This window comes from Canis lupus, chromosome 13 (genome assembly GCF_048164855.1).
Source record: "Canis lupus baileyi chromosome 13, mCanLup2.hap1, whole genome shotgun sequence".
NCBI classification, from domain to species: domain Eukaryota; kingdom Metazoa; phylum Chordata; class Mammalia; order Carnivora; family Canidae; genus Canis; species Canis lupus.
The window spans coordinates 20,475,102-20,502,991 of record NC_132850.1 but is presented as its reverse complement, the minus strand read 5'-3'; the positions used below and the strand labels follow the sequence as shown (position 1 = coordinate 20,502,991).

The window sequence follows — 27,890 nt, the reverse complement described above, 5'->3', positions numbered from 1 at the left end:
GTTCTGCTGTATGCTAATGGCCAAACAGACCAACTGTAGCAGGATGTGGGAGGGAAGGAGGCAAGGTGTGGATATCAGGAGGTGGGTCTCTTGGAGGCTGTCTTGGAGTTGGCTTTGTTTATGGTTTATTCACTTAACAAAAGTCATTTGCACCTTCCAGGTAATGGGCCAATATCTGTGAATATACCCATGTCCTTCCAGATTATACAAATCATAGTCCCAGAACTTGGAGCTGAAAGGGACTGTAGAAATAATCCTCTAACCCAACCCCCATTCTCTTCTAAGATTCATCAGGATAGATTAGGGATATAAAGCCCAGAATGTACCACTGATGCTCCAAACCACCCTCTCCCCAAGAGCTGATTCATAACTTTATCTTCTGACCTTTCAGTACCTCTTTTCCCCAGTATTATTGGGAAATAGTTGACATACATCACTACATAAGTTTAAGGCATTACAGCATGATGGTTTGATTTACATAGATTGTGAAATGATTGCCACAATATATTCAGCTAAGGTCCATCTTCTCACTTAGATACAATAAAAAGAAAAAGAAGTTTCTTCTTGTGATGGGAACTCTTAGGATTTACTACCTTAACAACTTTCCTCTATATCATACATCAGTGTTAAGCTAGACTCATCATGTTGTACAAAAACATCCCTAGTATTTATCCTATAACTAGAAGTTATTATCTTTTGGCCACCTTCCTCCCTCCCCTCCTAATATTTTTTATAAAATATTTGAATCCAAGATCTTTTGTTTATTTTATTTTATTTTTTTTACTGATAAATCACAACTACCCAAATGTTGAATCAAATTTAATTTTCACAGGTCAGTATTCCTTCAAATCAATGTTCATTTTTAAAAAGTTCTTACTTTTCTCTTTCTCTCATTCTTTTAATAGGTCCTTTGACTTACATTTTGCAAGCCTTAGGTATGAAGTTTTTAAAAATAGTTTATTCTTAAGTAATCTCTACACCCAACATAGAACTCAAACCAAGACCCCTGAGACCAAGAGTTACACTCCATCAACTGGGCCAGCCAAGCACCCCCATTTTTCCCTCCATTTCTAAAAAGAATGTTTATTGAATGTTATTTTGTGCCAAATGCATAGTAGATACTGGACACACTGTTTAACATAACATCCAGTCCCACTGAATCTTAGTCTGTTGGAGGGAGAGGATATACACAGAGCATTGAAACAGATGCTGTGTGAGAAAGGAGGAAGAATATTATTCTTGCTCTAAAGGAGCTTAAAATCTAGTACGATTAGTTTTGGAATTTTGCATATAAGATACTAATTGGCATAATTTACTTTTCATATAACTGGTTTGTAGCACTGGTGTGCAGCTAAAAGGCTCTAAAGCTAGGTTGGTGGTAGCTGGACTTGTTGCTGGCAGTCAAGCTGGCTCCATGCTACGTTAATGTGCTTATATTTTTAGTGCTTTTATAATATTGTTTTGTTTATACATACTTGGGAGTATAGGCATAAAACAGTAAAGCAATAAACAGAGTGAATGCAGAGTGATTAAAAATCTCTAATTCACTTGAGGATGCTTAAAGAATGGTAAATGATGACGGTTGTCCCCATTACTGGCAGCTTATAGTGGCATCACACATCATTAGTAAATTAGTTTTTTAAAAAGCGTTGGCATCAGGCCCAAGATCTGTATGGCATCATGAAAGATGGATTCCTCCCAAGGACAGAGGATGCCACAAATTCTTCTTCCAGCATCCTGGTTATCGTGGCTTCTCAGTCAAATGTTTGCATCCAGGAACCAAACCATGAATTTGTAGAGGAAGCTGACAGTGTAGGAGATAAACTGCTTCTCAGCAATATCCCCCTGAAATCCAAACAGATTTGGGATGGAAAAGTTCTCTTTGGGTGATTTCCGGAAACCCCATCCTGTCTAATGATGAAACTCCCATGGATTTCCTCCCTGACTGGCTGACCTGCAAATTTTTCTCTCTGACTGACCTGTAAACATTGGCACCCAGCACCCGTCATTCAGGTCTGGGTTATATGAGCCATGTGTCCTCCATTTGTTCATCTGCGCCAGTGTTGGCTCTCCCAGTAATCAGCCAACTGGAGGGGGAGATGGAGCCAGACATAAACATTCTGGTTTAATTTTTTCTGCATAGTACATAGCAGAGCATCACATGCAAGGAAGCACATAATAAATGTTCTTTGATAAAGCCAAGAACTGCTGCGAGCACATTTCCAGGCCACACGGTAGGTTGGACTTGTTTCTTCTTTTCCTTGATAATACTGAATGTGGGCACTTGTTGTTAAAAATTCCTTAGCGTTCTAAAGTAGCCTAGAGGCAAAAAGAAAATACAATTGACACAAAGGATCTGAGACTATCATGGTAGAGAGGGGGTGGGCTTTGGAATTAGATATGAATTCATCCATGTTTTCTTTCAACAAATATTTCTCAAAAAGTGTACATATGCTAGTGAACAAAAGTGACAAAATTCTGTCTTGGAACTTAGATTCTAGTAACTAAAATGTGTGCTGTCAGAGAGTGATGAGTGCTATGGAGGAAAACAAAGTAGGGAGGGGGTGAGGGACAGCCGTGAGTGAGGGTGCAGTTCTAACAGGAGGGTTAGGGAAATCCTCACCGAGAGGTGACATTTGGACAAACATGTGGAGGAGGTGAGGAAGGGAAGCGTGTGGATATGGAGGAAGAGCAGTGAGGCAGAGGCAACAGTTAGGACAAAGGTCCTGCACTGGGTCTGGCAAGCAGGAGAGGAAACTGGAGTTTAAATCTTGGTCTGCTTCAGAAGCCGCCTACCCTCCCTGAGCTTCTCAGTTCCCCGTCCCCAAAAAAGTGGAGATGAGAATGCCCGGGCAGCTCGCAGGACCGTTGGGAAGACCAGGTCATGTGGTAAAGGTGGAGAACCCAGCACAGTGCCAGGTGTCCAGAGAAGAGCTTTAATTTAAATATGAAGGATGTTTCCTAGCCTTAGTGTTGCTTCTGTTCCTTCTTCCTGGAGAATGAAGGGAATAACCATACCTTGCTGGTTTGTCATGAGGAGTGAAGAGTGGTGAGATGTGCCACCCCAGAATATACCTCTCGGGCATGAGAATTATTTTGAGAAATAGCAGACAAAGGAGAAGCTCTGAAAACAGATGAGCAGTTAGGCTTTTGCAAGGGAAATTTGCATTGAGAAGGAGCTCTCCATTGTAAGGGTGTCTCCTTCCCTGTACCGGGGGAAGAGTGACTAAGTCACAAGAAACTCAATTCATCAAAGGATAAGGCACTGACCTAAATCTGCATAGCGAAATGCGTTCCTGTTTAGCAGACTTGTCCGGCTCATCTACCTATAACTGACTCCCCCCTCCCCCCCAGCCTTCTCTCTTTTGTCTTTAGCTGAAAAGGTATTTAAGCCTGAACTCCTACACAACCTCTGAGGGGCCAGTGGCTCAGTTGGTCAAGCATCTGCTTTTAGCTTAAGGCATGATCTCAGCAGGGAGCCTGCTTCTCCCTCTCCCTTTGCCCCTCTCCCTGCTGGTGTTCTGTCTCTCTCAAATAAATAAATAAAATCTTTAAAAAAAAAAAAAACTACCTCTGAGTAGTAGTTACTACTGAGTAGTTAACTACACTCCATAGTTACCGAGTGTCTCCCATTCATACAGGAGGTCTACATGCTAATAAATTTCTGTTTGTATTTCTTTTGTTAATCTGTTATTTGTTAGAGTTCCCAGCAGAGAACTTAGAAGAGTAGAGGGAGAATTTTTCCTCCCCTACAGAAGTACATGCAATAATACATGAAATGTTTAGCTCAGAGGTAGACGCGTGGTAGATCCATAACTAATGGCATTGCTCGTTAGCATCAATAGGGCTAGGATGCTTCAATAGGGCACTTGTTAGTGTAGACACAGGCATAATTGGAAGAGCAACCTCATGCCACTAACCAACAGGACTAGGTGGTAACCAGGAGCTAGGTTGGGGCCCCAAAGAACCAGGAAATAGAAGAGCAAATATAAGGGCAAAGTGATGATGACGTCCATCAAGGTTTTACTGAAGCCCGGGGCAGGCTTTGTGAGTTCTGAGATTCATTTGAAGGGTCTGGAGTGGGAGAGACAGCAAAGCAGGGGCAAGAACTAGGTGACCTTGAGGCTTCCATTTAAGGCAGGAATATACCCAAAGGGCATCATAAAGTCTAGTGAGTGGAGTCAGCATAAACAGACTTGGCCACAGATTGGCGTGGCTTGCGATATCCACATATGTGGAAACCCGTAACTGCTACGTGGGAGGACAGAGGGGAACATTTGGGTGAGAATAAAAGTAGAGAGAAAGTAGAAATGAGACAGATGTGGGAGGATACTAAAGACAGTGCCATCAGGAGGAGGAACTAGTTGTATTCCTGAATGAGACAACAAATGCTGGCCAAGCTATCTAGAAAATTTCTAGATCCCAGGTTCAGTTAAGAACAATACACCAAATAAATTCTTGAAAGTCTAAGTGTTTGGGTGGTTAACTTAAGGGATTATGAAGATAAACAGATCTAATTTCAGGGTTTTTTTTTTTTTTTTAAGATTTTATTTATTCATGAGAGACACACAGAGAGGCAGAGACACAAGGCTGAGGGAGAAGCAGGCTCCCTGTAGGGAGCCTGATGTGGGACTCGATCCCAGGACCCCAGGGTCATGACCTAGGCAGACGCTCAACCAAGGAGCCACCCAAACGTCCCAAGTTTCAGGTGTCTCAGGTGAGCTTGGATGAATTAACTTCTATTAGCCCCGATTTTCTAACAAGTAAAATAAGGCTGGTAAATAAAGTTCTTTTGAGGACAATATGTGAAAAGTCTTTTGAGGATGGTTAAACATTTTCCTAGGATTTCATCTTAATATAGAAATGACAAAAAGAGTTGCTATTTTGGATTTAATTTTGACGAACAAGGAAGAACCTGTGTGAGCTGATTTGGGAACTTAGAAGAAAGGGGAGAAAAGAAACAAAGATTATCTGCATTAGGGTGGTGGCTAGAGAAAGCAGTACTCAAGGCATAATAAGCCTCAGATCAGAATGTTCCATTGCATTCCTCCAAGAGTTTCCCAAAGCACAACCTGAGAAGAATTTTGTTTTTCCTTTTTCAACCAGACCACCCAGCCTGCCACACATTTCCCACTTCTTTGAAATGTTCCCTTTCCCTTTGTCTTTCTGTTTGACATTTTTGTGCAAACATTAATTATTTTCTCCCCCTAAGTGGTAGAAAAAGTGCTGAAGTTAGAGTCGGGAGCACTCAAAGTCTGTCTTTCATTTCACACCCAAGTATATAACTGCTGCCTTTCTCTCTACCCCTCCTTTTTTTCCCCTCTTTCCCTTCTTTCTCTCCCTTTCTTTTCCCTGCCCAGGCTTGTTCCTAATTTAAATTCCAAATATAGGATCGAGAAAGTGGGGGGATGGTGAGAGCTCAAGTTTAGTGAGTGGGGCCATGGTCAGTGCAGGGTGTGAGAACGGGGGAGGGGGGGGACAGCTGTTGCAACCCGTTACTTACTGGTTACTCACCCACTCCCCTCTCGGAGCAGATGCTGCACGTATCCCTGCCTTCACCTTAACAGCAGTACCCTGACTGTGTTCGGGGCTGTGGTGTGGCCAGCCCCAGGTAATGAATCATGACCAAGGACGACAAATCATCACAAACCTGCTCGGCTTCCTCGGCCTCCCTTGCTGCTAGACGTGGGTGGGGGTGGGGGTAACTACCCCTCGTGTCCTTTCTTTCCTGCACATAATTTCCCTGAAGTTAAGCATGGCTGTATGACTGGCTTTAGCTAATGAAATATAAATAGAAATTTCCCCTGTCACTTCTGGATGGAAGCCCGTAAGAGCTGATACACAGTGCACCATCCTCTTTCTCTGTTGCTACCTTGCCCCCCCTCCCGTTCCACTTATCAATCGCTGCATAACTAATCACCCAAAACTTAGTGGCTTGAAGCAACCACTCACTCTCATGCTTCTGTGAGTCGACTGGGATCAGTTAAAATGTTCTTCTGGGGATCCCTGGGTGGCACAGCGGTTTGGCGCCTGCCTTTGGCCCAGGGCGCGATCCTGGAGACCCGGGATCGAATCCCACGTCGGGCTCCCGGTGCATGGAGCCTGCTTCTCCCTCTGCCTGTGTCTCTGCCTCTCTCTCTCTCTCTCTCTCTGTGAGACTATCATAATAAATAAAAAAAAAATTAAAAAAAAATGTTCTTCTGTTGGTCTTGAGGTTTCTCGCGTCAGTATAATGGTCATGATACCCAGGGCTAGGGTATCCATTGGGTCACTCACGTGTCTGGCATCTTGGAAGGGATGGCTGGAAGGCTGAGCTTGGCTGGGTCTCTCTCTTTCTCCATTAGTCTGCATCTGATCTTTCCATGTGGTTTGTCTAGGTGATCGTTCTAGAGCCTGGGGAAGAGTAGCAGAATACACCACCCCAAAATATGCCCCTGCAACATAGGGATTATTTGAGCTAAAGACAAATGAGCAGAGTAGATAAAAAAAAAACCCGTCTCCTCTTTCCCCCTATTTGCCTAAGAACAGGACATATATTTATAAAGGTGTCCCTCTTCCCACCTCTACCAGGAAGGACAGAAGTTAATCACCAGAGACAAGTCTAGACCCTTATCAGCCCATAGACCACATCAGAGGAATCTATATAGCAAATATTGCTACACCCAGCCCTTATCTAGCATTTTCCCCATATAATTTACCTTCCATCGTCTGCTGCCCTAGGAACAAAGTTGCTTTCCTTTGTCTTGTTGTTTCTCTAAAAATTTATTGTTCTTCTGCTAAGATACTTATAAGCCAAAGTTCTAATCACCTCTTTGAGTGACTCATTACTGAATGATCCTGTGTGTGTGTGTGTGTGTGTGATGCATATGTTAATAAACTTGTTTGCTTTTCTTGTGTTTATCTAACTTTTGTCAGATAAGGTGCTTCCAACTGGGATAAGGTTTCTAGGAGAATTTTCCTACTCTACAATGGCTATGTAGTGACATGGAGTTTTAAAAAGCATAAAGTGCCAGGCTTTTAAAGACTTAGGTTCAGGATCAGCACACACAGCACATCTAGCACCACATTCTCTTGGTTCCACCGGTGACGGGGCCAAACTAAATTCGAGATGGTGGGAGATAAATACCACTTCTCTGTGTGGGAAGTGACAAAGAATTGTGGCCGTTTTTATTTTATTTTATTTTATTTTATTTTATTTTATTTTTTTAAAGATTTTATTTATTTATTCATGAGTTGGAGAGAGAGAGAGAAAGAGGCAGAGAGAGAAGCAGGCTCCATGCAGGGATCCTGATGTGGGACTCGATCCTGGGACTCCAGGATCACACCATGGGCCAAAGGCAGACGTTAAACCTCTGAGCCATCCAGGCCTCCCATGGTGGCCGTTTGTAATCTACCACCTTAGCATTTACCACTGGAAAACGTGATCCCCTTCACACCGACCTGGAAGCGCTCAGATTTGGGGTGGAGCCAGGGAAGATACCTGTCCTAGTTGTAGCCTATCAGCTCTCGCTCCGAATTCTTGCTCCCAGATTCCTCTCAGTTGGTTCTGGTCATTTTATTACCAAAGCTCCATTTCTTTCCGGTTTACTTCTCCCCCACGTAGGACCGGATCTGTACTTCTGTTCTGCAAGGTAGTGTTATGACAAAGGTGACAATGGGAGCAGCTGGGAAGGAAATCAGCCATCGGACGCCCCTATTTCTACTATCCGTAGCCTCCACCCAACAGGCGGTGTCCTACTGGTTGCCATCCTGCTCCCTCAGGCCTGTTTTCCTGCCAGGTTTTTGAGGATTGCACTGACTCTCTAGGTTTCCTTTTCCCGTTTCCGCTCTTACACAAGTCCTACTTTTAATATCTATCCAGATAAGACCAGAAGTCATCTTGTATTAGAAAAATCTCCTTAGCCTTGTGAGAAGCACTTCGACTTTATCATGCTGAGCCTTATCTCAACCTCCCACTCCACAGGACTGGCCCTGGGCCTGGTCTCCCACACCTACGAGGCCCCATTAATGTGTGAAATGGAAATAGCAGGATTTATCTCGTGCTTTTTCTTATTAACGACTGACACTTCTATCTTTTATAATTTTTATATGTGGCCTCTTCTCTCTTCTGTCATAGCTAACCACTTGCTCTGGGAGGAGTAGGATTGCAGCAGTACGAATGCAAAGAGGAAGGGGAAATCAAGATCCAGCTCCTGGCTTCCAGAGCAGCTGGAGACTGAATAATTGTCTTAAAGGACAGTGTCTTTCAAAAGATGAGATGTTTTTCTATATTTCTTGAGCCATCAGTAAGATCAATAGAAGTGTTTTCCCAGAGAGAGAGACCTCAGAGTAAGACTAGTCCCTGCTACAAAGGTTTAGGGGGATTGGGAGGTGAAGGCGTGGATAGCTCACCTCCTGCCCTAGGGGATTATGGGAAGAAGAAGGGAGACACAGGCTGTAGAACAGGTAGTGAGGCTGTGAGAACCTTGCGTCATCCCATCCTCTCCAAGGCTGATGTCCCGAAGGAGGAAGGTCATCGTATCAGTAAGAGGAGGGCAGACAGCAAAGGGGCTTTTGTTCCTTCCTTGTTTATGGCACTAGCACAGTTATAATGAAAAAATACATTTGTATAATTTTGTGGGGTTTTTTTTAAGATTTTATTTATTTATTCACGAGAGACACAGAGCAAGAGCGAGAGAGGCAGAGACCCAGGCAGAGGGAGAAGCAGGCTCCATGCAGGGAGCCCGACGCGGGACCTGATCCTGGGACCCCAGGACCACAACCTGGGCCAAAGGTAGCACTACACCGCTGAGCCCGCCCTAATTTTCTGTTTAATGACTTTCTTTTGCACTTGTCCATAAGCTCGGAAGAATCTGTCTCTTGATTGTTTAGTAGAGCCACGCACACAGCAGATATCAAAAAAAGAGAGGGAGATGAGCAAAGAGACATCTGAGGTAGAGCGCCTGACTCCTTAGGGTCTGTCTGGCAGGTGAGGAATCTAGAGGTCCTCAAATACCCTTAGGGGCTGCCGAAAACAGACACAATTCAGGCTGAGAAACTCGCCACAAGATATCACCATGCGGGGTGAGGCCAAGAAGCCCTGTTGCTGGAAACTCCAGGTGGGATGGGGGGCGTCTGGGATGGGCGGCTACACTTCCAGGAGATGCCCAGCAGCCGGTATGGGGGGGTAGGGCCAGGTCCCAAGGGTGATCCTAATCAAACTCAAGAGAAGAGACTGAGATACGTTAACCGCCACCCCCTGCGGGATACTCTGAAGGCAACCAGCCCCAGCCCCCTTGGTGGGCACCAGCCTGTCACACCTGAGCACAGGACCAGGTGGCCTGCAGGAGAGACAGCAGCGGGACAAGAACCAGGCCAGGCCCAGCCCTGTCTCCATCGTGCCAGTGAGATGCGGGCTTCGTCTACACCTGGATGCCACATTGAGGAAAGTGAGGGAAAGGGGAACTCCAGCTCTCGTAGGACCTTTAGCTTTCAACCAATAGAACGTTTAGTCAACACGGAATGTTTTAAGTCAAGTGCGCTCATCAGGAAAGTTCATGTGCAGGGCGCCTGGGTGGCTCAGTTGGTTAAGCGCCCGCCTTTAGCTCAGGTCATGATCCAGGGTCTGGGATGGAGCCCCCCACTAACCCTAACCCTAACCCTGCTCAGTGAGGAGCCTGTTTCTTCGTCTCCTTCCGCCGTTCCCCACCGCCCCCCCACCCCGGGCTTGTGCTCTGTGCCTCTATTTCTCTGTCAAATAAATAAATCACATCGTAAAAAGGATTTTTTTGGTCCATTTTAAAGTGCATTGTAGGAGTGTCTGGGTGGTTTAGTTGGTTGAACGTTGGACTCTTGGTTTCGGCTCAGGTCACAATCTCATGGTTGTGAGATCAAGCCTTGGAGTCAGGCTCTGGGCTTAGCAGACGATCTGCTTCAGATTCTCTCTCCCACTCCCTCCTACTCTTTCCCTCTCTCTCAAATAAATAAATAAACAAAATCTTTTAAAAAGTTTTAATTATTTTTTAGTTTTTAAAGATCTCTGCTCTAGTAGCCTACTGTCGTTGGTTTGCTGCTGAGCACCAGGCCTACCTTTCCTGTGCATACTACCCAAGTGATTCCAGAAAAGGATGGGCTTGGAGGGGATCCTTGGGCTGCTTCAGAGTTAAGCTCAAAGGCACAGCCTCCAGCTTCCAGCTGGGGGTCAGGTTCCTTCCCTTCCTGTAGACACTCAGGGAGCAGCAGGACCCGGAATGCAAAACTCGAGTCTATGGTCCTTGCCCAGGAGTGTTGGTGGGGGGGGGTCAGGTCCCTGGGGGACAAGATATTTAAGCTGAGACCTGGGGGGGAGTTAGGCAAAGTTGGAGGTGGAGGCAAGCATTGCAGGAATGTGAAGGTCTATCTGGTGTGTTGGTGCAAAATAGTCCTTAGGGCACAGAAAAAGTGCTCATCATGGTTCCTCACTTCCTCGCTCTTCAGAGCAAAATCCGTCACTTCGGAGACCTGAAAACCTTACTGTTGTCCTTGATTTCAGACAGGTAGCCCTGCTTGGAAGGCAGGGAGTGGCGGCCAAACCTGGCACCCTGGCTGCCAGCCAGCTGCCCTGCAGATGTATGACGAGCTCGCGTGCGACTTGGGCCAGTGGGTGCAGCAGCCAAGCAGCGACCAGTCCCCGTGGTGAGTGCCCGAGGCCAAGTGGGGGTCTCCGTGGGTCCAGGTGGCGCCATGGAGAAGCTGAGGGGAGCCACCGCTTTGTCCCCTGGAAGAGGCACCGATGCGCGTATCCAGAAATGTTGGCTGGCGGCTCGCGGGGCTCCAGTTCTGAACTCTGGGTCTCAGGTTAACGCAGCTGCTTTCAGGCTGTGACGGTGAGCAAGGCCGGCACGTGCCTGGCGCGGCGGGTGTCGTGTCCTGTCCTAGTGGCGGGGCCTGGGCGCGTGTGGCAGGGTACCCGGGGACGCCCCTTAAGATGCTTCCTGGTGTTGTGCGACTCATGTTGAACTCAAGAGGAAGGGGTGGGGATGTGTCGGTGCAGTGCCCATCCCCGGAGTCCAGGCTCTGCTGCGTCGGATTTGGGAAGGCCTTCCATTTTCTTAGAAAAATGTTCATTGTAGAAAATTTTGCTGGGTTTCTGCTGTTTAGAGTCAGGCCACCCTGTGTAATCCTAGATCCTCTCCTTAACCTGTCCCTCCTGCAGAGCCCAGTAGCCGCGGCTGCCCTTGGGGTGCGCAGCCCGTGTTGGAAGAGGCCTGGGGTGTCCTGTGGAGGGAGCCAGGCTTCTGCTCCCCACTCCCCGCAGCTCGGGGTCCTTGCTGAACCACCCTGGGACGAAGCGGAGCCCACCTGCGGCCTTTTCCTGGGTCGTGGCCCAGAGGTCATGGCCCCCTTCCCTGGGAGGGACCCGGCTGGGCCCTTGCGCCCACATGGCCCCCCAGGTGGCCCGGGCATGACCCCTGCACCTGTGACCCAGTCCGCACAGGAGGTTGACCTGGAGTGTCCGGCCGGGCCACAGAGGCCTACCTGTACCCCCATGGTGGGGACGACCCCCAGGCAAGGGGCAAGGGGGCCGCAGCTCTCCCCGGAGCCTCCAGAGGGACGCCAGGGGCCCCCCGGCCCAGCCCCGGCCTCCAGAGCCCGGCCAGAAGCTGCCTCTGCTGTTGAGGTCAGCAGCTGTGGTGGCTTCGAGAGGCGGCCTGCAGCGGGGCAGACAAGCCCAGAGGGAGGCCTGATCCGGCCTCCAGCCTCCACCCTCCACCCAGGGAGGCCTTTTCCACCCCAGTATTTCTTTCCGAATCCAAGTAAGCCTCCCGCTCTCCCCTTGAAGCTCTCACCCCGAGCTCCGCTCTCTGCAGACTGACTGGTTTGGCTCTGCTGGTGTCACACCTCAAGCTGTGTGTTTTGCCCCATTCCCCTGAGCCCATAGTCCCTGCCTCCAAATAACCCTTCATTGTTTAGGAAAGTGCTTGCTCCCTCCCTCCCTCCCTCCCTCCCTCCCTCCCTCCCTCCCTCCCTCTCCGTCTCTCCCCTCCCACCTCCACTCCTGTGGGGCTTGATCCTAAAAGCCACTTAGATGCAGCTCAGGGCACCCACGTGCCCCACAGGCCCCCCCTGCACCCTCAGGTCATCGTTGCTTTGTCAGAGGCGCTGTGGAAGTGGGGCCTAGGATGCAGGGAGAAAAGGAAGATGGTCTTTTCTGACTGAAACACCCTAAATGCAGCAACAGGAGCCGCACTGGGCCTTGGCCCCGGCGACTACTTTGAAAGAGCCCGTGGGTGAGGGTGAGAACTGGAGAATTTGAGAACCCCAAACAAGCCAGGTCAGGCCTTTCTGCACCAAGGCCTCCCGGGGCTTCCAGGAGAAGGGCCGTGAAGGTAGAGACTCCAGGAAGACCCGAGGAGGGCCCACGGGGTCCCGGGGGAGCGCAGAAGGCCGGGCCCAGCAAAGTCCCGCCCAGACGCCAAACCTGGCCCGCTACCTGCTTTTATGAATAAAGTTTTGTGGGAACACAGTCATGTCCTTTTACGTGCACATGTCGGTGGCTACTTCTTGCACTAGGAGAGCAGAGCTGAGTAGTTCCGACAGAGACTACATGGCACGTAAAGCCTAAAATATGTAGTATTTTGCCCTTTACAACAACAAAAAAAAGCAACCAGCCCTTGTTGTGATGAAACTGTAGCAGCAGGCTCAGGTAGGGAAAGCAAACTCTAGCAGTGAGAAATAGCAGAAGTTACTAGGGTATTAAGGTCTTAGGGCTGCCACGGCAAATTTTTATGAGCCGGGTGGCTTAAATCACAGAACTTTATTCTCTCGGAGTTCAGGGGGCCACCAGCCCCAAACCACAGTGTCTGCAGCGCTGAGTCCTCGGAGGTTCTGGAGGAAGGACAGTCGGTTCCACGGAGGCGGCCCGCAGTCCTTGCCCCCCCTTCTGCTTGGAGACTCAGAGCTTCAACCTCTGCCTCTGTCTTCCCACTGTCTTCCGTTGTCTCCATTTCTCTTATGGGGACACACCAGTGAATTTAGGGCCCCTTCCAAATCCACAGTGATCTGATCTTGGGGTCTGTAACTCAATTATATTCACAGAGACCCCTTTTCCCGATAAAGCCACCCACTCACAGGTACCGGGCGTTAGGACTTGGACATAACTTTTTTGAGGGACACAACTCAACTTACGGCACTGCCACCCATAAAAAAATGTTAGGCACCTGGGGGAAGAGGAGGCGGCTTGAGGAGCTTGAGCCAGCTGGGACGGTTGCCCGTCCACCCTTGAACGTGGACTCGGAGGACAGCGATTACATATTTAATTTAATTTTGACATAGTTTTTTTTTTTTTTTTACATTTTATGAAATATGTTAAATATGCAGGCAACCCCGGCTCTATTTGTTGGTCTACATGGACAAACTATGGGGGATTTAAGCCACTGTAGCTCGAAAAGCAGCAAAGTGAGCAAAAGGCAGACCAGGGGGAGGGGGGGACAGGGAAGAGGGGGAGGGGGAGAGGACGAAGAGGGGGGAGAGGATGGGGAGGAGGAGGAGGAGAGGAGGAGGAGGAGAAGGAGGATGAGGAGGAGGGGAGGAGAGGAGGAGGAGGAGGGAGAGGAGGATGGGAGGAGGAGGAGGATGGGAGGAAGAAGAGGGGGAGGAGGGGGAGAGGACGAGGAGGGGGAGAGGACGGGGAGGATGAAGAGGAGGGAGAGGAGGAGGAGGGTGGGGAGGAGGAGGGGGAGGAGAGGATGAGGAGGAGGGAGAGGAGGAGGAGGGGGAGAACGAGGAGGAGGAGGGAGAACAGGGGTAAGGGGAGGAGGGGGAGGGGGAGGAGGGAGAGGAGGAGGAAGAGGAAGGGTGAGAGAAGCTCAGGGCCAGAAAAGTCGGTTCCTGCAGCCTCCGTGTTGAGTCGGAGCGAGGAGCAGCACCTTGAGGCTCTCAGACCCCGCGCCGGGGAGGCGGTGAGGTCCTCTCCCGTCTGCAAAGGTCTCCTCTGTCAACTTTCTTCTTCTCTCATCACGACCCAAGCTGGGGCAGTAGGTGTTGCTCTCCGTGTCTCACCTTGTCCTTTGTGTCCTTCTCTCCAGATCCCGCCGGGCAGACACAGCTGGGGGGGCGGGGAGGTGGCAGCTGGACCCCCTCGTGCTGGAAGCCCTCCCCCTGTCCTGACCCGAGGGGGCAGCAGGGAGGGCGAGGAGCCATCAGGGTGGCACCCCATCGGGGGAGAGTCTGGGCCCAAGTGACAGGTCTCCTAGACGACTGATCCCTATTGGCGCTAAACCCAAGCTCCAGAGGGTGAGTTAGGAAACCAGGGGACTGAGCCACGAGGGACCCTGAGGGACCCCGAGGTGGTGAGGCCCAGGCGGAGAGGTGACCTGGGCTGATGTGGCTCTGCCTGGCGCCTCGGCCTGTGCCAGCCTCTCTCTGGCCTCTGGGAGCCGGTGCATAGCGGGCCTGGGCCTCTTCCTAATTGTGAGAGGTTCCCTGAGGATTCACACCCATGTCACCCTTTGTTTATTCATTCCTGGTTTGTGACAGTTTCCTGCTTTCATCAAACATAACTTGCATTTGCTCAGGGCCTGGGCCCAGCTAGAGACCCAGAGGGCGCCAGGTAGCTCAGTGGGTTAGGGGTCAGGTCAGGATGTCAGGGCAGCGAGACTGACCCCGGTGTGTGGGGGGTGGCTCCGGGCTGGCCCCGCTCACTACTTAAGACTCTCTGCCTCTCCTGCTGCCCTGACCCCATCTTAAAAAAAAAAAAGAAAAAAGTGCCCCATAAAGGAGCATGCCCTGGGACTAAAGGGCACAGTGTGAAGAATAGTCAATGATACTGTGACGGCAACGAAACAGCCGATGGGAGCCACACTCGTGTGCACACAGCACGACGTATCAGCTTGTCCAACCACTAAGCTGTGCACCTGATGCTAGTGTCAACTGTACTCAATTTTTGAAAAATGTCCATAATAATGATTCTTTTAAAAGAAGAAAGCACTTCTTTCTCTGAATGTATCATTGGGAGGTAAAGTTTTTCCTCTTTTAGGGTTTCTGGTGGGGACTAAGGAAACACTGACTTAACAGGAGGGGCGCCTGGGTGTCTCCGTCCATTAAGCATCTGCCTTCGACTCAGGTCAAGATCTCAGGCTCCTGGGAAGGGGCCCCTGCTCAGCAAGGAACTTGCTTCTCCCTCTCTCTGTGCCCCCACCCCCCTCAAGTGCATTCTCTTTCTCTCTCTGTCTCAAATAAAATATTTTAATTTTTTTTAGAAAAGTAGATTTAACAGGAGAAATGTGTACTCATTATATTTACGTGTCCATGCAAGCCCTCATGGAAAACATGTGGACCCAAAGAAGTGAGAAGGCCTAAGTGCTTACAGAGTAGATCAAAAAAAAAAGAAAAACAATTGTGGAAAAGTAACTAAAATATATGGAGACTAAGGGACGCTGAGTTATTTTAACAGCCTCGACACCCTTCTCTGGTGGTTAAGAATGTCTCTTCCTCCTGGCACAAGGAGGGCACCTTTCTCGTGGGGATTTGATCTCAAGCTTTCAGGGCAAAAGGAAGGTTAGAATGCCCTTCTAGTAGCTGCTGCTTTCAGGTGCTTTTAACTCAAAATAATGGATATGCCAAAGCAGCATATTTTGGGGTGGGATGTCCTGAACTTTCTCAGCACCTACCTGTTCCTCTGGGACTATGGTCTTGTTCAAAAACAATTTTTTTTGAAGATTTTATTTATTTATTCATGAGACACAAAGAGAGAGAGGCAGAGACAGAGGCAGAGGGAGCAGCAGGCTCCATGCACGGAGCCCGACGCGGGACTCGATCCCAGGACCCTGGGGTCACGCCCTGGGCCAGAGGAAGATGCTCGACTGCTGAGCCCCCCAGATGCCCCATGTTCAAAAATTTTCTTAATATTTATTTATTTATTATTATTATTATTATTATTTTTGGAGTTCTATATACCAACATATAGCATATCACCCAGTGCTCATCCCATCGAGTGCCCCCCTCAGTGTCAAATTTTTTAAATAAAATTCCAGCATGTGGTGATTCGCAGGCCAGCGCACGGCCTGGGGAGTCAGAGGTCTGAGTTCACGTCTCAACATTATCCCACGTCAAGCAGTTGGCTTTTCTGGGCCTCCTTCTCTTCACTGATGGGGGGAGGGGGGTGAAAGGACACGCACCATGGGAAAGCAGTTCTAGGAGGTTCTAGGAAGTCGGCAGCGGGGCCTCCCTGCAGCGTTGCTCCCGCCCCGGGTCTGGGAGCCCGGCTGGTGTTTGGGAGGGTTCCCACTGCTCCCTAAATGGGAGGCACGGCTCATTGTGCCTCAACGGTTCGCAAGACGATGTGCTTTATGCTGAACCTCTGCTTCTCCTTGGGGAGCCTGAAATTCCAGGCCATGCCAGGCAGAGAGGGTCCATGCGGCCAGGCCCCTGTAGACGCCTGAGCTGGGCCCCTACGGAGCTCGCCTCGCGCGTCCCATGGGCTCACACCTCAGTGCCGGGGACTAAGGACACCCTGTGACACCCAGGACTTGGAAGCATGCACCTGGTTGTCTCCACGGTGACCCCCGTGTGTCTTTTGCTGATTTTGCTTCGCATCCATTTACTGTAATAAATGTGAGCCTTGGGTAGGATCGTAGGTGGCGGTGGGGCTGGATTCAAGACCTTCCTTGTTCAGGCTGCTCTAAGAAAATGCCAGAGTGAGCGGCTCACAGACAACAGGAATTTACTTCTCCCGGGGCTGGAGGCGGGGATGCCAAGGCCAAGGGGCCAGCGCGGTGGTGCTCTGGCCAAGGCGCCCCTCGTCGTTCATACCTGGCACCTTCTCGCTGGGTCCTCACATGGTGATGGGTCAGGGATCTCGGCAGGTCTCTCTCTCTCTCTCTCTCTTTTTTTTTTTTTTTAAGATTTTATTTATTCATGGAAGACACAGAGAGGCAGAGACACAGGCAGGGGGAGAGGGGGGCCCAATGCGGGACTCGATCCCGGGACCCCAGGTCACACCCTGAGCCCCCCAGACACCCCTGCAAGTCTCTGTTTATATGAGGCCCTAACTAACCAATGGGCTCCGTACCACCGGGCACCGTTACCAAAGAGGGAAAAATCCCATGCCCAGCGCGGAATAGCCATAGGCTCTGTTATAAGGCCCTGATCTCACCCATGACGGTTCTCCTGTGACAGAGGCACCTGCCAAGGGCCCCACCTGCTAATAGGATCAGCTTCGGGGTTAGGACTTGGTCTTAGTGAAGTCCCCTGTGGGCTGTTTCTCGTCCTTCCTTCCCCTTCTCTCCTGTTCCTCATCAGCAAGTTCGAGGACCGGCCTTGGGAGAGGCCCAGGGGACCAGACGGGTCAAGTCAGAATTCCCTGTGGCACGTGGGGAAGAGGAAATGACAGGGATCCTCCAAGCATTACTTTTGTTGGGACACACGTCGGAATTCCTGTCTTCGATGGCAAAGCAGTCAACCTGAGGGTCTCCCTCCTTTGCTGCGGGTGCCCCGAACCCTCTGGAACATTCCCCTCCGGAACTGCCTCCCAAAGCCCTGGCGGGGGACTCTTCTGTGTCCCTTTGTGGTGGCCTCCACGGAATGCAGCCTCCATCTGCCAGCCTCCCCACCCCCGGCCGGCCGCGGGGTTCGCCTCTGGGATGGTCCAGGCCTCCAGGGCCCTGAGCGGAGAGCTGAGTGGCCGGGGCTGCCCGCAGGCCTCCTGGTGACGGGCCACAGGGTCCAGGCCCCAGCCCACCCCCCCCCCCACCGCTGTAGAAGGAGGGCGAGCAGGAGGGCGAAAGAGGAACAAGAGCAAAAGACAGAACAAGAGCAGAAGGTGGGGGGGGAGAAGGTAAGACAGAAGGGAGGAAGGAGTAAAACAAGTGAACCCTTCTCGAAAGCGGAGGAAGAGCTTATGACTCAGAGTCTCCAGCCTCTGAATGCAGTTAAGTGACTTTGCTTTACAGGATCCCAGGCACCTGATGAAGGGGGTGGGAGAGTGTAGGAGGGTTGGTGGGGGGGAGGGCGTGAAGAGGGACCGCCCAGAGACGCTGGTTTTGGGTGTGATTATTCACTAAGGGCAGCCTGTGTGGCTCAGCGGTTTAGCGCCTTCTTTAGCCCAGGGTGTGATCCTGGAGTCCCAGGATCGAGCCCCACGTTGGGCTCCCTGCATGGAGCCTGCTTCTCCCTCTGCCTGCGTCTCTGCCTCTCCCTCTCCTCTGTGTCTTTCATGAATAAATAAATAAAATATTTTTTAAAAATAATAATAATTAACTGGATATCTTAAAAAGGATACAAAAGATCACAAAAAGCTCCTGCAGACGTTAAAATGTTTATCACTGGTGGTCATTTCATAAAATTAAAATCTCTAAGAAAATTGTGAAAAATAAGATTTTAATACACTTATCATCTTGATAACCTTTGTACAGGTAGCTCCTTACCTAAGGTGGTTCAATTTGATGATTTTTCAGCTTCACAGTGGTGCAAAAGCGATACGCATTGCGTAGAAACCATTCTTTGGTCTTCGCCCAAGCTCGCCATGCTCTCTGTTCCATCTCATGATGTTGGGCTGAGGCCGCAAGGCCGAGCTCCCGGGCAGGTAGGGTCAACAACTCACAACCATCCTTTCCTTGTACCACCATTCTGTGTTTCACTTTCAGTACGGTAGTCAGTGAACTCTGTGAAATACTCAATACTTTATTATTAAAATGGCTTTGTTTGGGGCACCTGGGGGGCTCAGTCCGTTAAGCATCTGCCTTCAGGGATCCCTGGGGGGCTCAGTGGTTTAGCACCTGCCTTTGGCTCAGGGCCTGATCCTGGAGTCCCGGGATCGAGTCCCACGTCGGGCTCCCTGCATGGAGCCTGCTTCTCCCTCTGTCCGTGTCTCTGCTTCTCTCTCTCTCTCAACCTGTGTCTCTCATGAATAAATAAATAAATAAAATCTTTAAAAAAAAAAAAAAAAGCATCTGCCTTCCGTTCGGGTCGTGATCCCCAGGTCCTGGGATGGAGCCCCACAAGGCCCGCATCCGGTTCCCTGCTCAGTGGGAGCCGGCTTCTCCCTCTCCGCCCCAGCTCAGCTCATGCTCTCTGTTGCTCTGTCTCTCTCTCAAATAAGTACATTTTTTTTTTTTTTTTAAATGAGCTTTGTGTGAGAGGATTTTGCCAGCTGGAGGCTCCTGTAAGTGTTCTAAAGAAGCACGTGTAAGGCGGGGGCTCAGCTAAGCTGTGGTGTTCGGTAGGTTAAGGGTACCAAATGCATTTTTGCCTTATGATATCGTCAACTTGCGGCGGGTTCGTTGGGACACTGGGGAAGAGCTGTGCTTAGTTTTCATCTGAAGGAGACCACATCCGGCTGCATAGTAGGATTATCTGGGGAGATCTTGTTTGTTTTCGAAACCCTGATGCCCAGGCAGCAGCCCTGGCCAATAAATGAAAACCTCCCAAGGGCGGAGGGTGCATGGGGATCCCAAAGCACCCCAGGTGATCCCAATGCTCCGGCAAAGTGGGGATCCACGCATTTGGTCGTCCCTGATGAACCCCATTTTCATCACCCCCCTCCCCCCCGTTAGAATCTCTCCCTCCTCTGCACTCAAAGGAGAGCACGTAGCAAAGTGCATCCTTGCCGGTGGGGTCCTGGTTTCGCGGTGCTCTGACCATCCCCAGCAGCCCAGGGACAGGACGACACACGACCCGGGCTCCTCGGGCACGGAGAGGGCTGCGGTGGCTCCTTTAGCCCCGCTGCGCAGCTCTGAGTCACCTGGCACTTGGCCAGCCGCAAGTCTCAGAACCTGATGTTTCAGATTCTTCTCCAATAGATATTTTTACCCCTGGAGCCTGGCTGAGGCTGCGGCTGAGTGACTCAGGCCCGGGCCTCTCCCGGGAGGCAGGGGAGGCAGGGGAGGCAGGGGAGGCAGGGGAGGCAGGGGAGGCCAGGCTCCCTGCTTATGTAAGTGCAGGCCGCACACGGCTGCCCCACTGACGTGATCCAGGCGTGACATCTGTCCAGCACTTTAAATACAGTGGAGACCAGTTGCTCTTGCCCGTGAACAAGGTCTTTCTGGCACCAGTCTCGGTGTTCAGCACCTTCAGTCATAAACCCGTCTCATTTTAGAAACTTAATATATCCATCCAGTTGCAAATAATGATAAAAAATCCAAATTTGAAGTGGAGGTTGAACCATCTGCCCCCTGGGCTGCTTCACAAGATGGCAGGGAGCCGTGGACGGTGGTCCCCCTGTTCTCCCCTTTCAGCCAGTGCCCCTGTGCCACCTGCGATTGCTCTCCGGCGGGGCTCAGGCGGGGCCTTCCCTTGGCCAATGCCAAGTGGGGTCCCTGGGGGGCTGGCAGGGGTTGCAGCGGAGTCTTCACTCCTGCGGGTGTGCAGTGGGTCCTTTGGAGGTTCCTCGTGGCTCTTGCCACCTCCTTGACCTGGGATGGTTGATCTCCATGCTTGGTGGCCACCTGTCATGCTTCCTCCACTCCGAGGTACACCTGAAAAGGGGAGGCTCTTTAGGGGCCCCTGGGGGGCTCCACGGTTGAGCGCCTACCTGCCTTGGGCTCAGGGTATGATCCCCGGTCCTGGGATCGAGTCCTGCATTGGGCTCCCCTAGGGAACCTGCTTCTCCCTCTGCCTGGGTCTCTGTGTGTCTCATGACTAAATAAATAAGATCTTTAATAAAATCTTTAAAAAAAGGGGAAGGCTCTTTTAGCTGGGGTGTCTGCCCCTCCAGACAGCACCATGGGACCAAGAAGACTTCCACATTGTTCTTCCTCCCGACCCACCGTGGTGCATGCTGCCCTCACGTAGTGCTTGCCTGCCCTCGATCTGGGGTCAGGCCCCCGCCACGCAGCAGTAGCAGCACCTTCCTGGCTCCACCATCGAGGCAGTGGCCTTAGAGCTCCTTGGCGAGAGTCGGATTCCGTTCGCAGGCCACGTGGCCTTCCTCAGGCCTGGCTGAGGGATCAGTTGTCTTTGCCTCCCAATCACAGGGAGCACTACAAGCTGTCCAAGGAGTTGCCTTGAAGCCTCCGTCTTCAAGGCCCACCCCCACCGTCTAGGAGGCGCACCTCACTATCTCAGCTCAATCTTTCTAGAAGCAGAGCCTGAAATGGGGATTCTTAAGGGATTCCTCGAGAAAATGTTCTCGTTAGAAGAGGAGTGACAAAAACAAGCTGCAGTTTGGGAAAGGGCGAAGGTGGGCAAGAATGCGGCCCCAGCTGGAGACTAGTTTCCATCTGATCCCAGAGGGGAAACCCTACAGCTCAACGTACATCACAAGGAAAGTCCCGCCTTGAGGCAAGCAGTTCAGTTCATATCCTCCGACAGCTGGGCCAGGGTTTGCTTGGGTGGGGTGTGCAGGGCGCAGGGGATCCCCAGCCCAGGACAATTCTCCAGAGAAGGAGGCAACTGGATGTTGTCGTGGGTGTGGAAGGGGGGTGGGCCCATTGGTCACGGGGATTGGGAAGGGCACTGACAGGATCCGCTCTGTCTGTCTAGTTTCCTCAATCTTGTCTTGACCTCCTGGAGCCCGTCAAGGATTATGGAACAGATTCTTGGAGCCACTGCCTTGTGGACGTACTGGGGAGCGGGGGTGTCTGTCCCACCCACTTGGAGATCTGACGTCTGTCATCTTGCCTCCTCGCCCAGGGAGAGGCAGGGAGCGTTCCCTTCTGAAGTTGCCTCACTCCGTGGAGTGTGTGGGTGTTTACTGTGCACCAGGGACCCAGGGCCTGGCGCCCCCATTCTACGGGGCAGAGCCCAGAATGGTGAGTGAACTCAAAACCATGCTGAGCACCTTCCCTGTAGGATGGGTCTGTGCTCCTCATCCACTTTCCCTCCAAAGGCCCCACTGGAGACGTGGCTGGTGGGAAAGGGCGCCTTCCCTGTCCTGGAGATGGAGCACAGGCCACGGGGACTAACCCAGGACCTGCTCAAGGAGAGTCAGCGGGCCTAACGAGCCACAGAGAATGGCTTCCAGAGTCCCCCTGACTAAGCTGAGGCTTGGGCAAGTTTCGGGGGGTCGTGCCGAGGCATCAGGAGCTGCAGGGAGAGCCCAGAGAGGCACCGGGAGCTGGCCGGGCATTAGGGCACCCACACCCTGGAGAAGCCCCAGGGGGAGGGACCACCACACCCCAGAGGAGCCCTAAAACGGCTGGCGTTAGGCAGGGCTGAGGGCTAACGCGTGGGGCCCACCGTCGGCTGGTTCTCCGGGCTTGTCCTTCCCTCCTCTCCCCTGTTGCACAGCAGGACGGCCCCATAGTCCGGCAGGGCAGCACCACCCGGGACTGGGCGACGGGCACCATCTAGTCTGCTGGGTCCCAGGGCCACTTCAGTCTGTCTTACCCACCTGCGCGGACCCCACAGGTACCTGGGCTTGGGACTTCCCAGGGTCACATAGCTAGTGACAGATGGGGGTCGGGCCCATGTCAAAGCTGGAACTTCACAGGCGCTGGCAGGAAACGGTAGAGAGGCCAGGGCCTACGAGACCCCCCAGCCTGGCCCAGAAGTGATGTCTGGAGTTGAACCAAACTGAGATAAGCCCTCAGCCAGCCTGGCAAAGCCCAGTTCTGGTGACCATACAGAAGGGACAGGTGATAGACACAAGTCCAAGACTGGTCTGCAAGATGTGGGGGTTCAGGGTCTTGCGCTTGTCCCTGGAAAAAATTGGCATGGGTTAGCAAGGCTGCGGGGCTGGCGGTGAGGACAAGGATCCCAATCCCAGTTTGGAGGAATAAGCACTGGTCCGAAAAAGGCAGAACTTACTCCTGGAAGAAGACCTGAAAGATCCAGAAAGCTCTAAGTTCAGAATACTTGAGAGCAGGACGCTGCTGGACGCGGGGCCTAAGGTCAGGCCAACCGTCGGAGGGGGCGGCCTTGGGCAGAGTCCCCTGGGCTCCGCAGCTTCTTCCTTGCTGGGTCCTAGAGCTTGGGTGAGGCTGGGGGGGTCGGCCGAGAGCTTAGCGTGGAGAAGGGGGGGTTCCAGGGTCCAGGTTTTTTTTTTTTTTAGATTATAAAAAACTTCCTCTTTAATCAAGGCTTTTAAACATGGAACAGATTCCTTGAATAAAATGAAAAGTCTCCAATATATTGAAACATAAACCACCATACATACACCTGGCAGGAAAAAAAAAACTGCAAGTTTACACAATCCCCGTGACAGCCATGGCCTATCGTCAGATGCTTCCTCTATGTACCAAGTGTGCTCTGCTGGGTACACAGCTCAGCTGAGGCTGCAGCCCAAAGAGCACTCAACTGGCCGGGCCATGGTGCTGTTGGCTCTGCTCAAGCAAAACAGTCAGCAGCACAAACAGTGTACTGAACATCCTTTAAATATCAAAGTGAGAAAAGAAGGCAACATAATGATGTTATCAGGAAGATGACCTGATAACCTGGAATGGTTCCACGCCAGCCATACCCTCCCTGCCAGCCTCTTGGCCAGGCGGCTCACCCGCCGCTTCTCAGGCGCCCGCAAACCCAACCTTCACGGTGGAAGCTGACTCTGCCCTGCACCTGCGCTCCCCCCCATCTCCTACGTCTAACACCAGGGCTGCAGCAAAGCAGAGAGAGAGTTCTGGGAATTCTTGGGCTTGGCAGCAGGTGGAACGAGGAGCTCACCGTGCTGTCCAGTATCATGTGCAACAACAACGGAGGTGCTTGGCAGCTGTTTAGTGGACACTGAGGTCGATGAAAGAGCCCAGTGGTACAAGAAGGGGGAAAAACAAGTGACAGCTATGGAGACAGGTGGTGAAAGACAAGTCTTGACAAGACTTGTCTCTGCACCTACAAAGTTTGACTGAAATACTTTTGAAGGTGACGACCTTGGATAATTGTGCCTCACTGTGGCCTGGCTCTGGTGTCCATGGCACGGCTCTTTCTGTTCAATTGTGGGAAGGATACGCTCTTCAATTGGGCAACCAAACCAAACCAAACCAAACCAAACCCTTAAAAGGTCGTCCAGGCTGAATGCATGATAGTCGCCTATAGTTTCTGGGTCCCTGCTACTGGCCAGGTCCATGCTAGCTGCTTTATGTTTCACTTACTTATCACAACAACCCCAGAAGCTAAGCACTATTATTATCTCTATTTGCATGTGAGGAAACCTGAAGTTTAGAAAAGTGAAGTGAGTTACCCCCATACACAGCCCAGGTGAGAGGTTGAGCCCGATTCAAAGCGGCGTGGCCTGTCCCCAGAGGCAGAGAGTGCAAGCCCTTCCTGGGGTGCCGGCTGACCGCCCGCCCCCACCCTCACGGGACTCACGACCGCTCGGGGTGGCCCCACCAAGGAGCCTTAATCTACCGGTGCTGGCGATACAAGGACGGCTTCCTTGTGCCCACGCGGCCCACGCCCTCTGCAAGGAGACTTGTAATAAAACTAGGAGGGCGGCCGAGCATGATACTAGCAGTTCATCAGCGCTTACCGGGTTGCGTACTACTCCAAGCCCTCCGCCTGGACCCTGACATTTAGTTGGTTCCCCAGTTAATCTTTTATTAATAAGTTGATTATAGAGAATTAATATCTTTTCCACATAAACCATATTCTCAACATAGGCACATATATATAAAATACACATATTATATGCAGATACATATAAAACGCTGAAGCGCCCGGCTTCTCCATCACAGCGCCCTTTAATCCCTAAATAGCATGAAACCGATGTGCTCCTTTGAGCCTGAGCTCCCGGGAGTGACAGTCATTTGATAAAGCAAGAAGAAGAGGCTAGAGAGTACTATTAGCCTAGACAGTGTCTTGTCCCCCCCCCCCCTCCGGGTCGCAGCGTTCTCTGATCCCCCCAGCACACCCATTGCCTTCATGCAGCACAGGTCCTTGGGGTGGCGCGTGCCCTCGCATGTCATACCCACAAAAATGCACCCAACTCCTGCCACGGGCCTCATGATTCAAACCCAGCTTCAATCAAAACTTGCCTTTGTCATTGTAGACATTCCAGGTTGCTCTTTTTTGGAGGAAGAGAATTTGTAGAGAGAAGCAGGAAAGACAGCCCAGGCTGGTGGGAGCGAGGGGGCCCCTCCTCCCGAGCTGGGCAAGTGCCCCATGGAGGGGGTCCCCTTGCGCCGCAGCCGCATCCGCCCTGCGGACAGCAGAGCTTCCTTGTCTGCTCCTGAATCCGAGGCCCCTTACATCCTTCGGACTAAATCTCCAGGAGCATCGGGGGAAACTTTGGACGTAGGAAATCGTGGTGGCGGCTCTTCACTGGGCCTCACTGCAGTGTGTCTGGCCTGTAGTAGAAGCACGCAAGGCTTTAACCGTTTGTCAACCCAGCAATTCCACATCTGGGGGTAGAATTATTATTACTCAGCAATTAGTGAATAAACCCACTAACGTGTTTGTCAACATGCTTTTTAAAATCCGGAAAACAGGCAACAACCTAATTTTCCAAACTAGAAGGTCACTGGAGACTTTTTCCACTGTTTCCTAAAGTGTTAGTTAGAAAGTTGATTTCTAGAAATTATCCTTAAAGGCTGGAGGGGAAGTTGGGGGGAACTGTCCGTTTCTTTTTCTTTTTCTTTTTTTTTTTCTTTTTTTTTTTCAATTTATGATAGTCACACAGTGAGAGAGAGAGAGAGGCAGAGACACAGGCAGAGGGAGAAGCAGGCTCCATGTACCGGGAGCCCGACGTGGGATTCGATCCCGGGTCTCCAGGATCGCGCCCTGGGCCAAAGGCAGGCGCTAAACCGCTGTGCCACCCAGGGATCCCAACTGTCCATTTCTTAAATAACACGTCACATTTTTTGATGGGTTTTGTTGTTTCATTAATCGTTTTATAGTTAGAGCCTCAGCTCACCAAGGGCAGGCTCCTAGTGCGCCTAGCAGCAAAGGAGTACATTTTCTGTAAAGACTTAGCTTGAATAATAAATTCAGAAGATTGGTCTGCTCTGTTGTCATGTGCTGGCAATTCTAAGCATTGTCGTTCATAAAGTGCTCTTCCCCCCAAAATCATTTTGTTGGTCTAAGTTTTAAGCAACAGCCGTGGCTACTATATACTTTAAGCAAGTCTACGTAGGCTTCAAGTGGCATAGTGGCATGCCCTGCTCTCACACTTTGAGCTTTGTGTATTGAATGGGGCCTAATTTGGAGAACTAGCAATTATTCAGTGGCTGCATTTCCCTGTCTCCACCCCCCACCCAGGGGTCCCCTCCATCCCATGCAGATTCAGCCACAAAGAGTCTCGGGAGAATCCTTTCCTATTGTTCAGAATCACCTGAACACACTTCAGGTGCACTCTGGTGCTCCCCCCGCCCCCTCGGTACTACCGATTTCCTCATTTAAACAAGAAGACTTGAAAGAAACCATCATAGCCTAAGACTTGAAAAACAAACAAATGAACTAAAGTTGTCTCACTTTAATTCTGACATTCTCTTTGACCACTCAGGGTTTTTTTATTTGTATTTAAATTTTTAAAAGTGATAATGAGTGCAAAATGCAAAGTGTGGTATTTCTGTTTAGTAAGTGCAAATTTTACTTCCTGCATGAAACACTTTGCTGAATTTAAAGTGCTTTTTTATTTTTTATTTTTTTTATTTTTTTAAAGTGCTTTTTAAAAAAAAAAAACAAACCTGTAACAACTTCTTCTTTTTTAAATTAATGTTTGTTTTAAATCTAAAAAAAAAAATCAAGAAAAGAATTAACATTCCTGATTATTACATGACTATTATTGAAAATAACTTTGTCTTATACAACAGGAGGATGTTAAACACTCATCCGCTCTAAGCGTCAAATACCGTAGGCGTGCCATTGCTTGGGGGAAGAAACCTACTAAGAAACCTAGTGTTACTAAGATTTCTCTGAGACTTGTGAAAATTGTTGGTGGGAAAGCAATTTGCCACTGTGTGTGGTGTGTGTGTGTATGTGTGTGTTCTTCCAGAAAAGAAGAAGTCCAGGGTACATGAATATGTAATAATAAATTCCTTCCTTTTGCACAGTTTGTCCCCAGGAGCCCACGGTGCCATCCACGGGCCATCACGCAGGTGGCGGTACTCCTTTTCTCCAGACTTTCAGAAGTAACCGGTGGTTAGTTGGTTACTTGAGGATTGCAAAAGCACCGAGGGAGACATGTAACTTCTACACATCCACGAGCATCTTCCTATCAAAGCAACCTATTGAGGTAGTAGTATGGCATCCTAGGAGAGGCGAAAACTTTGGAGAAGCCCTGGACTTTAGTTGTGGCCCTACCAAAATAATTTGCTATTAATTCATCTGAAATATTTACTCATCGTCCACTGTGGAAATGCCGGGAATGCAATGATAGACAAGACAGATACGGTGTTGTCCTAAAGGAAGAGTACTCCCCACCCACCCCCCCCAAAAAGCCAAAGTAAACACACAAATGGATGAAACACTTATTTGTTCTTTTAAGTGCTGTGAAGGAAACAAATAGATGGCTTCCCATTAAGACCAAAATTCTTTTTTTTTTTTTTTAAGATTTTATTTATTTAATCATGAGAGACCCAGAGAGAGCAAGGCAGAGACCCAGACAGAGGGAGAAGCAGGCTCCATGCAGGGAGCCCGACGTGGGCCTCGAACCGGGACCCCAGGATCACGCCCTAGGCCAAAGGCAGGCGCTCAACCGCTGAGCCACCCAGGAGTCCCAAGACCAAAATTCTTAATATGGTTCCCACAACCCCTCTAAATACACTCACCACTTCTCCCTTGCTGACTCTGTCTCCTCCAGCCACAGCCTCCTTTTAGTTCCTCAAAAGCACCAAAGCCTTCCTGTTTTAGGACCTTGACGAATATTGTCCACCTACACCCGTACTTTGCCTCAGTTCACTCCTAATACATACTTGGACTCTCAGGACCAATATGTGGGCAGAAAAACTTCCCTGATGTCTACCTACCCCAGGGTGGACATATCCACTCCACACCCCCCAACCCCAATATACAGTCACCAGTTCATATATTCCCCATAGCGCCCTGGGCTTTTTCTTCATGAC

At 50.4% G+C, this 27,890-nt stretch overlaps 2 long non-coding RNA genes across 2 annotated transcripts; one reads left to right on the top strand and one right to left on the bottom strand.

The window, feature by feature from the left end:
- The first annotated feature begins 757 nt into the window (after window positions 1-757).
- LOC140602771 (uncharacterized) lies at window positions 758-27,295 on the top strand. Its single transcript, XR_012005667.1, has 4 exons — window positions 758-2,234; window positions 8,634-8,773; window positions 10,511-10,653; window positions 26,880-27,295. It is a non-coding gene; the product is annotated as an uncharacterized lncRNA (long non-coding RNA).
- Window positions 12,759-14,384, bottom strand: LOC140602168 (uncharacterized). Its single transcript, XR_012005143.1, has 2 exons — window positions 14,020-14,384; window positions 12,759-12,969 (listed from the first exon to the last, which is right to left on the bottom strand). It is a non-coding gene; the product is annotated as an uncharacterized lncRNA (long non-coding RNA).
- Window positions 27,296-27,890: the final 595 nt, after the last annotated feature.